Source organism: Phascolarctos cinereus, unplaced genomic scaffold (genome assembly GCF_003287225.1).
Source record: "Phascolarctos cinereus isolate Bilbo 61053 unplaced genomic scaffold, phaCin_HiC Scaffold_2;HRSCAF=192, whole genome shotgun sequence".
Classification (NCBI taxonomy): domain Eukaryota; kingdom Metazoa; phylum Chordata; class Mammalia; order Diprotodontia; family Phascolarctidae; genus Phascolarctos; species Phascolarctos cinereus.
Window position 1 is genome coordinate 292,554,344 of NW_027555625.1, and position 6,822 is coordinate 292,561,165.

Here is a 6,822-nt window from a genome sequence, read left to right on the forward strand (position 1 = left end):
AATCTTGCATCTCCCACTATCTTTCAGACATCTTGAACTAGATATCCAGTAGCCATGTTAAACTCAACATAGCCAAAGCAGAACTCACTATCTTTCTCCCCAAATCTAATCCTTCTCCTACCTTCTCTTATTACTTTAGAGGGTGACACTACCCTCCCAGTCTCTGACTCACAACCTAGCTGTCATTCTCAACTCTTCACTATCTGTCACTGCCTCCCCCATTCCCACCCCATATCCAATCAGTTGCCAAGGTCTGTCAATGTTACCTTTGCAACGTCTCTTGAATATATTCCCTTTTCTACTGTGACACTGCTGCTCTGGTTCAGATCCTTATCACCTCATCCTAGACCAGGGGTGGGGAACCTGAGGCCTTGAGGCTGCATGTGGCCTTCTAGGTGTAGCCTTTTATTCAGGGATTTGTTCTGTGAAGTTTGGATTCAGTCAAAGGGACGCACTTGAGGATTACATATGTCCTCGAGGCCCCAGATTCCCCATTCCTGTCCTAGACTATCACAATAGTCTACTGGTAGGTCTGTCTCAGGTCTCTCCCCACTCCAATCCATCCTCTCTTCACACACCAAAGTGATTTTCCTAATGTGCAGATCCAACCATGTCACCCCCTACTCAATAAACTCTAGTAGCTTCCTATCATTTCTAGGATCAAATGTAAAATCCTGTTTGGCTTCCAAAGTACTTCATAACTTAGTTCCCGTCTACCTTTCTAGTCTTCTTACACCTGACTCCCTGCCTCTTACTCTTGAATCCAGTGACACTGGCATTTTGTCTGGCTGTCTTCCATGCCTTCAATGTTCTCTCTCTTCAACTCTGTCTAGTAAACTCCCTAGCTTTCTTTAAGTCCTAGCTAAAATCCCATCTTCTACAGAAGACTTTCTTTATCCCCTCTTAATTCTAGTGCCTTTTCTCTCCTAATTATTTCCTATACTAGCTGTATGATCCTGGGTAAATAACTTAACCCTGTTTGCCTGTTTGCTCATCTGTAAAACAAACTGAGAAGGAAATGGCAAGCCACTGTAATATTTTTTGCTAAGAAAACCCCAAATAGGGTTATGAAAAGTCAGACATGACTGAAAAATGACTGAACAATATTTATCCTGTATATAGCTTGCTTGTACAATGTGTTTGTTTGTTTTTCTGCTTATTGAACTGTGAGCTCCTTGCATGTAAAGTCTGTCTTTTGCCTCTTTTTGTATCTCCAGCTCTCAGCACAGTGCCTGGAACATAGTAGAAGCTTAATAAACGTTTATCAGTGGACTGATTTTGTAAGTCTGATAAGTACTTCAATATAAGTAACTTCGTCTGTAACCCTATGTATTTTACTTTATGCATTTATTTTGTGAAGGGGTCCACAGGCTTTACCTGTGGCCTTATGGCCAAAGGAATCCATGAAACAAATTGGGTAAGGACTTCTAGTCTAGAGAGTCTGCTGGTGTTGGGATCTTAGATAATACAGTGATAGCGCAATGGCAGTCTACCATAAGATGGATAATGGACGTTGGAGTCAGGAGGCCTGCATTTAAATCATCATGGATGTGGAATTTTCAGTACTTCACTTTCCTCATTTGGAAAATAATGATAATAACAGCAGTACTATCTACCTCATAGGATTATTGTGAGGTTCATAGATTCAAAAGCAGAAGGAACCTCAAAGACCAAAAGTCCAGGCATCTTAAAGTGCTGTAGAAATATGATTTCTTTCTTTTTCCTTTCCCAAAGGATCCTGGGGAAATCTGAATTGGTTTATTGGATTCATGTTTGTCTGTGCCAGGACATATTCAGTCTCAGACCTCCAGGGTTATCACAAGCAAGATATAAATCTCAAAGATGATTTCATAACAAGTTCTCATTCTTCAATGTCCTCCAGAAACCAGTGGCCTACGGTACACTGGAGTGAAAATTGGCCTCTAGGGCAGGGGCAGGGAACCTGCAGGCTCAAGGGCACATGTGACCCTCTAGGTCCTAAAGTGTGGCTCTTTGACTGAATCCAAATTTCACAGAACGAATCCCCTTAATAAAAGGATTTATTCTGTGAAACCTGGACTCAGTCAAAAGGCCACACCCAAGCACCTAGAAGGCCACATGTGGCCTTGAGGCTGCTGGTTCCCCACCCCTGCTCTAGAGGGAAGGAGCTTCTTGGGTACCGCCATTCTTGCTGAGTCCAATTCATCCACTACTTTAACTTGATTCCAGTTGCATAGTGGTGTAGCAGATAGAGTGGTGGACCTGACGTCAGGAAGCCTTGGGTTCAAATCCTTCAAATGAGCTTTCTTTCTAAGGGAGGAAACAATGTGCACATATATAGGTACAGGTATATATGGTACACATGTGTTTATATATGCCTAACAGTGAGGATTCTCTAACACTATAAATTGCAGAACAGTTGCTAATATGCATTGGCAGAGGAAGTTTCCTATATCAAAATTAAAAAAAATCAAAAGAATAAAACCCAACTAATCAGATAAAAGATAAAGCAAATTAATTTATACAAGTGCAGGATAATTCCCTCTAATGTGGCTGCAAGTTGCACTGTGCATATTGATTTAGCTGCTGATCTTCTATGAATGACTAGTCAATAGAGCAGAATCAAGAAGTCCCACCCTCCTACCTCTAACTCCAGGCAGTTTCTACTCTCTGGGGACTGTCCCTACCTACCCTTTACGATTAAAATTTCAAAGGTCACCTAGGAAGCACATAACCAATTAAGCTGACACTCCCTTTCTGTCAGATAATACCTCCATCCCAAAGGTCTCAAATGAAGCTTTGAGATTTAATGGTGAACAATATTTTAAAAATAACACCACAGGTTTCAAAAGTAGAGGATAAAAGTAAGAACTTGAGGAATAGTTTCTTTAAAAAAAAACCCAGAGCGTTATTGTTTATTAGAAATACCGCCTTCCAAAAGATACTTTTATCTCACTTAAACTGCAATAACAGTCAAACACAAACCAATATGAGTCATACGCCTATAAAAATGCCAGCTTACATAGCTGAGCTCTTCAAAAAACCGGAGAAACTGGTAGTCAGCATGGAAAGGTACAGAAATTCTCAGCTACAGTTTCTTTTATGAAGTGGGGAAATAGGTCAATTTGAATTTGACTGAGTTTTAAACTAACAGGAATGTATATAAATAGTTATTGCCAGCTTGGATTAAGAGCTAATTTGTAGTAGTAAAATGATACAAAGTTCCCTAGGAGGTAGATTCTAATTGTAAATGGGCAAGAACACAAACCTTATCAAAATAAAAATATGGTTATGTCTTCCTAATACAAGATAAACAAATCATTGTGTAATCTATGAAGTCATGGGTTTTGGTGATCTAAATCAAGTCCTGGGTCTTCAAGATGCTGCAGGTATTGTTTGATTTCCTAGGCCAATTATGTCTCAACACACACACACACACACACACACACACACACACACACATATGCATGTATATACCTATCTATACATATAAATATATACACATTATATACATGTATGTGTTCATACACTTTTAATATGTATTGATAATATATAAACAGGAGCATAAGAAAAGAAAAATGAACATAAAAGAGATTAGAATTGGTTACATGTGACTGAGGAAAGGCAACATGGTACAGTGGAAAGGCTGCTGGTTTGGGACTATGAGGAGTCAAATCCCACTTTTGATCTTTACTGTCTGTGACCTCTGGCAAGCCACTTAACTTCCTTGAGCCTCAGTTTCCCCACCTATACAATCATAGGTTGTACTAGATGACCTCTGAGCAGCTCTAGATCTGTGAGTCAAGACTCAGAAAGATATTGACAGATATTGGGCTGAATCTAAGAGAAGGAAAATTTTTTGATCTGGACTTGTGATTTCATAGATCTGGGGAACTCCTGGGAGGAAACTCCTGTCAATGTAGACAACAAGCTAGTCTTCAAATTAGTCTTGGAGATTTGCCTAAGGGCTCTAGGAGATTAATTGATTTACTTGGGGGTTCCCACATCCAGTGTGTCAGAGGTAGGACCTGAATCCAGGTCTTCTTGACTCCAAGACCAATTCTCCTTCCATGTTGCCATACTGCCTTTAATGGAGATAAATGTGAAATCCTAAGCTTTCATTCAAAAAACCAATTTCACAAGTAACAGATTAAGAGAGATAAGGCTAGATAGCAGTTCCTCTGAAAACGATATATGGATTTTAGGGAACAGCAAACTCGATAAGAATCCTCAGTGTGAAATGACTGAAAGCTAATATAATCTTAGTCTGAATAAAGAAAGATTTGGAGTCCAAAAATAAATAGGTGACAGTCCTGCTACGCTTTGCCCTGGTCAGACCACATCTAGAGCACAGTGCTCAGTCTGGGATATCACATTTTAGGAAGAACACTGGAAAACTAGAGGCAGTACAGGATGGTGAAGAGCCCTGAGATCATGTCACATGAGCATCAGTTAAAGGAATTGGCTAAGTTGAAGCTGGTAAAGAGACCGCTTAGGGGCATTTGATTGCTTATCTTTAGAGGGAAGAGAGCATAGTGGAACTATTTGGTGACTAAGGATTTAGATAAGAATCCTGGCTCTGTTCCTTAGTATGTTTGTGCTGTTGGGTAGGTCATTTTACCTCTCTACCCCTCAGTTGCCTATTTTATAAAATGAAGGAGTTGGACTAGATCAGGACTTCTTAAACTTTTTCCACTCGCAACCCCTTCAGCTCTTCTTATACTGTGCCCCACAGTATTATGCACACACACACACCACACACACACACACACACACACACACACACACATGTTTTTTGGTATCTGCTTTCTCCACTCTATATTATTTTATATCAGTGTTCTTATCTTTCTTTGAAGTTTTCATATCTGTAGTGTCTTACAAAAATTCTCTTACTTTACTCAGTCTCTTGCTTTTACATCATACTCATTGCCAAATGCATTCCTTACTCCTTTTCTACTTTGGAGCCATTACTTAAAACAAAGATTTTAAAAGAAAGATTAACAAAAGTACCTCAGCAGAAGCAATCACCACATCAACTCTATCTGAAAATATGCAATATTTCATATCAACAGTCCTCCCAATTAGGGAGGACTTAACTTTTTTTCTGGGGTAAGCTCAATTATTATAATTACATGGTGTTCAGTTTCATTTTTTTCTTTCCTTTTACATTCTCATCATTGTGTATATTGTTTTTCTGGTTCTGTTAAATTCACTGAATCATGTCACATAAGTCTTTTCATGCTTATCTGAATTACTCATATTCATCATTTCTTGTGTCAATAAAACATCCCATTACATTTACATAATGAAATTTGTTTAACCATTACCTAGTTGACTGGCTCTTACTTTGTCTTCAGTTTTTGCTATAACAAAAAGTGCTGCTATTGATATTTTGGTGTCTATGGAACTTTTTTCCTTTCCTTCTCTTTGACCTCTTTGGGAGGATATATGTTTCACTGTGGAATTTATGGGTCAAAAAGTGTGCATGTTTTACTCAGTTTTTGAACATAATTCTGAATTGCTTTCCAGAATAGTTGACTATTCTGCATACCTATTTTCCCACAATACTGACTACTTTCATTTATGTATTTTTGTCAATTTGCTGGATGTGGAGTAAAATCTCAGAGTTGTTTTGATGTGCATTTCTCTTATTATTGACTTGGAGAAATCTTTTAAAAACTATTTTGAATAATATTTTATTTTTTCCAATCACATGTCAAAACAGTTTTTAAATTCATTTTTTAAAAAATTGAGTTCCAAATTCTTTCCCTTCCTTCCTTTGCTTATCCCTCCCTTAGATGGTAAGCAATTTGATATAGGTTACATATGTGCAATCATGCAAAACGTATTTCCATATTAGTAATGTTGTGAAAGAAAGCGCAGACCAAGAAAAAAATACACAAAAATAAAGGAAGTGAAAAATAGTGTGCTTTGATCTGCTTTCAGATTCTATCAGTTCTTTCTCTGGAGGCGGAAAGCATTATTCATCATGTATCTTTTGCAATTGTCTTGATCATTATATTGATCAGAATAGATAAGTCATTTACAACTGATCATTATACGATATTGCTGTTACTGTGTACAATGTTCTCTTGGTTCTGTTCATTTCGCTTTACATCAGTGCATGTAAGTCTTTCCAAATTTTTCTAAATTGAGCCTGTTAATCATTTCTTGTAGCAATAGTGTTCCATTACAATCATATACCACAACTTGTTCAGCCATTCCCCAAGTGACACTCATCCCCTCAATTTCCAATTCCTTGCCACCACAAAAAGAGCTGCTATAAATATTTTTTTGTACAAACAGGTCCTTTTCCCTTTTTTAAAAAATGTCTTTGGAATAAAGACCTAGTAGTGGTATTGCTGGGTCAAAGGGTACGTACAACTATAGCTCTTTGGGCATAGTTACATAGTTATAAATTGTTCTCCAGAATGATTGGATTAGTTCATAATTCTACCAACAGTGCATTAGTGCTCCAATTTTCCCACATCCCCTTCAACAGTTATTATTTTCCTTTTCTGTTATATTAGCTGATTTGATAGGCGTGAGATGGTACCTCAGAGTTGTTTTACTTAGTATCTTCTAATCAATGGTGACTTACAGCATTTTTTCCTATGACTGTAGATAGCTTTAATTTCTTCATCTGAAAACTGCCTGTTTATATCCTTTGACCATTTATCAACTGGAGAATGACTTGTAGTCTTATAAATTTGACTCCGTTCTCTCTATATTTGCCTTTTATCAGAGACACTTGTTGTAAAAAAAATTTCCCAGCTTTCTGCTTTCCTTTTAGTTTTGGTTGCATTGGTTTTGTTTGTGTAAAAACTTTTTAATTTATTATAT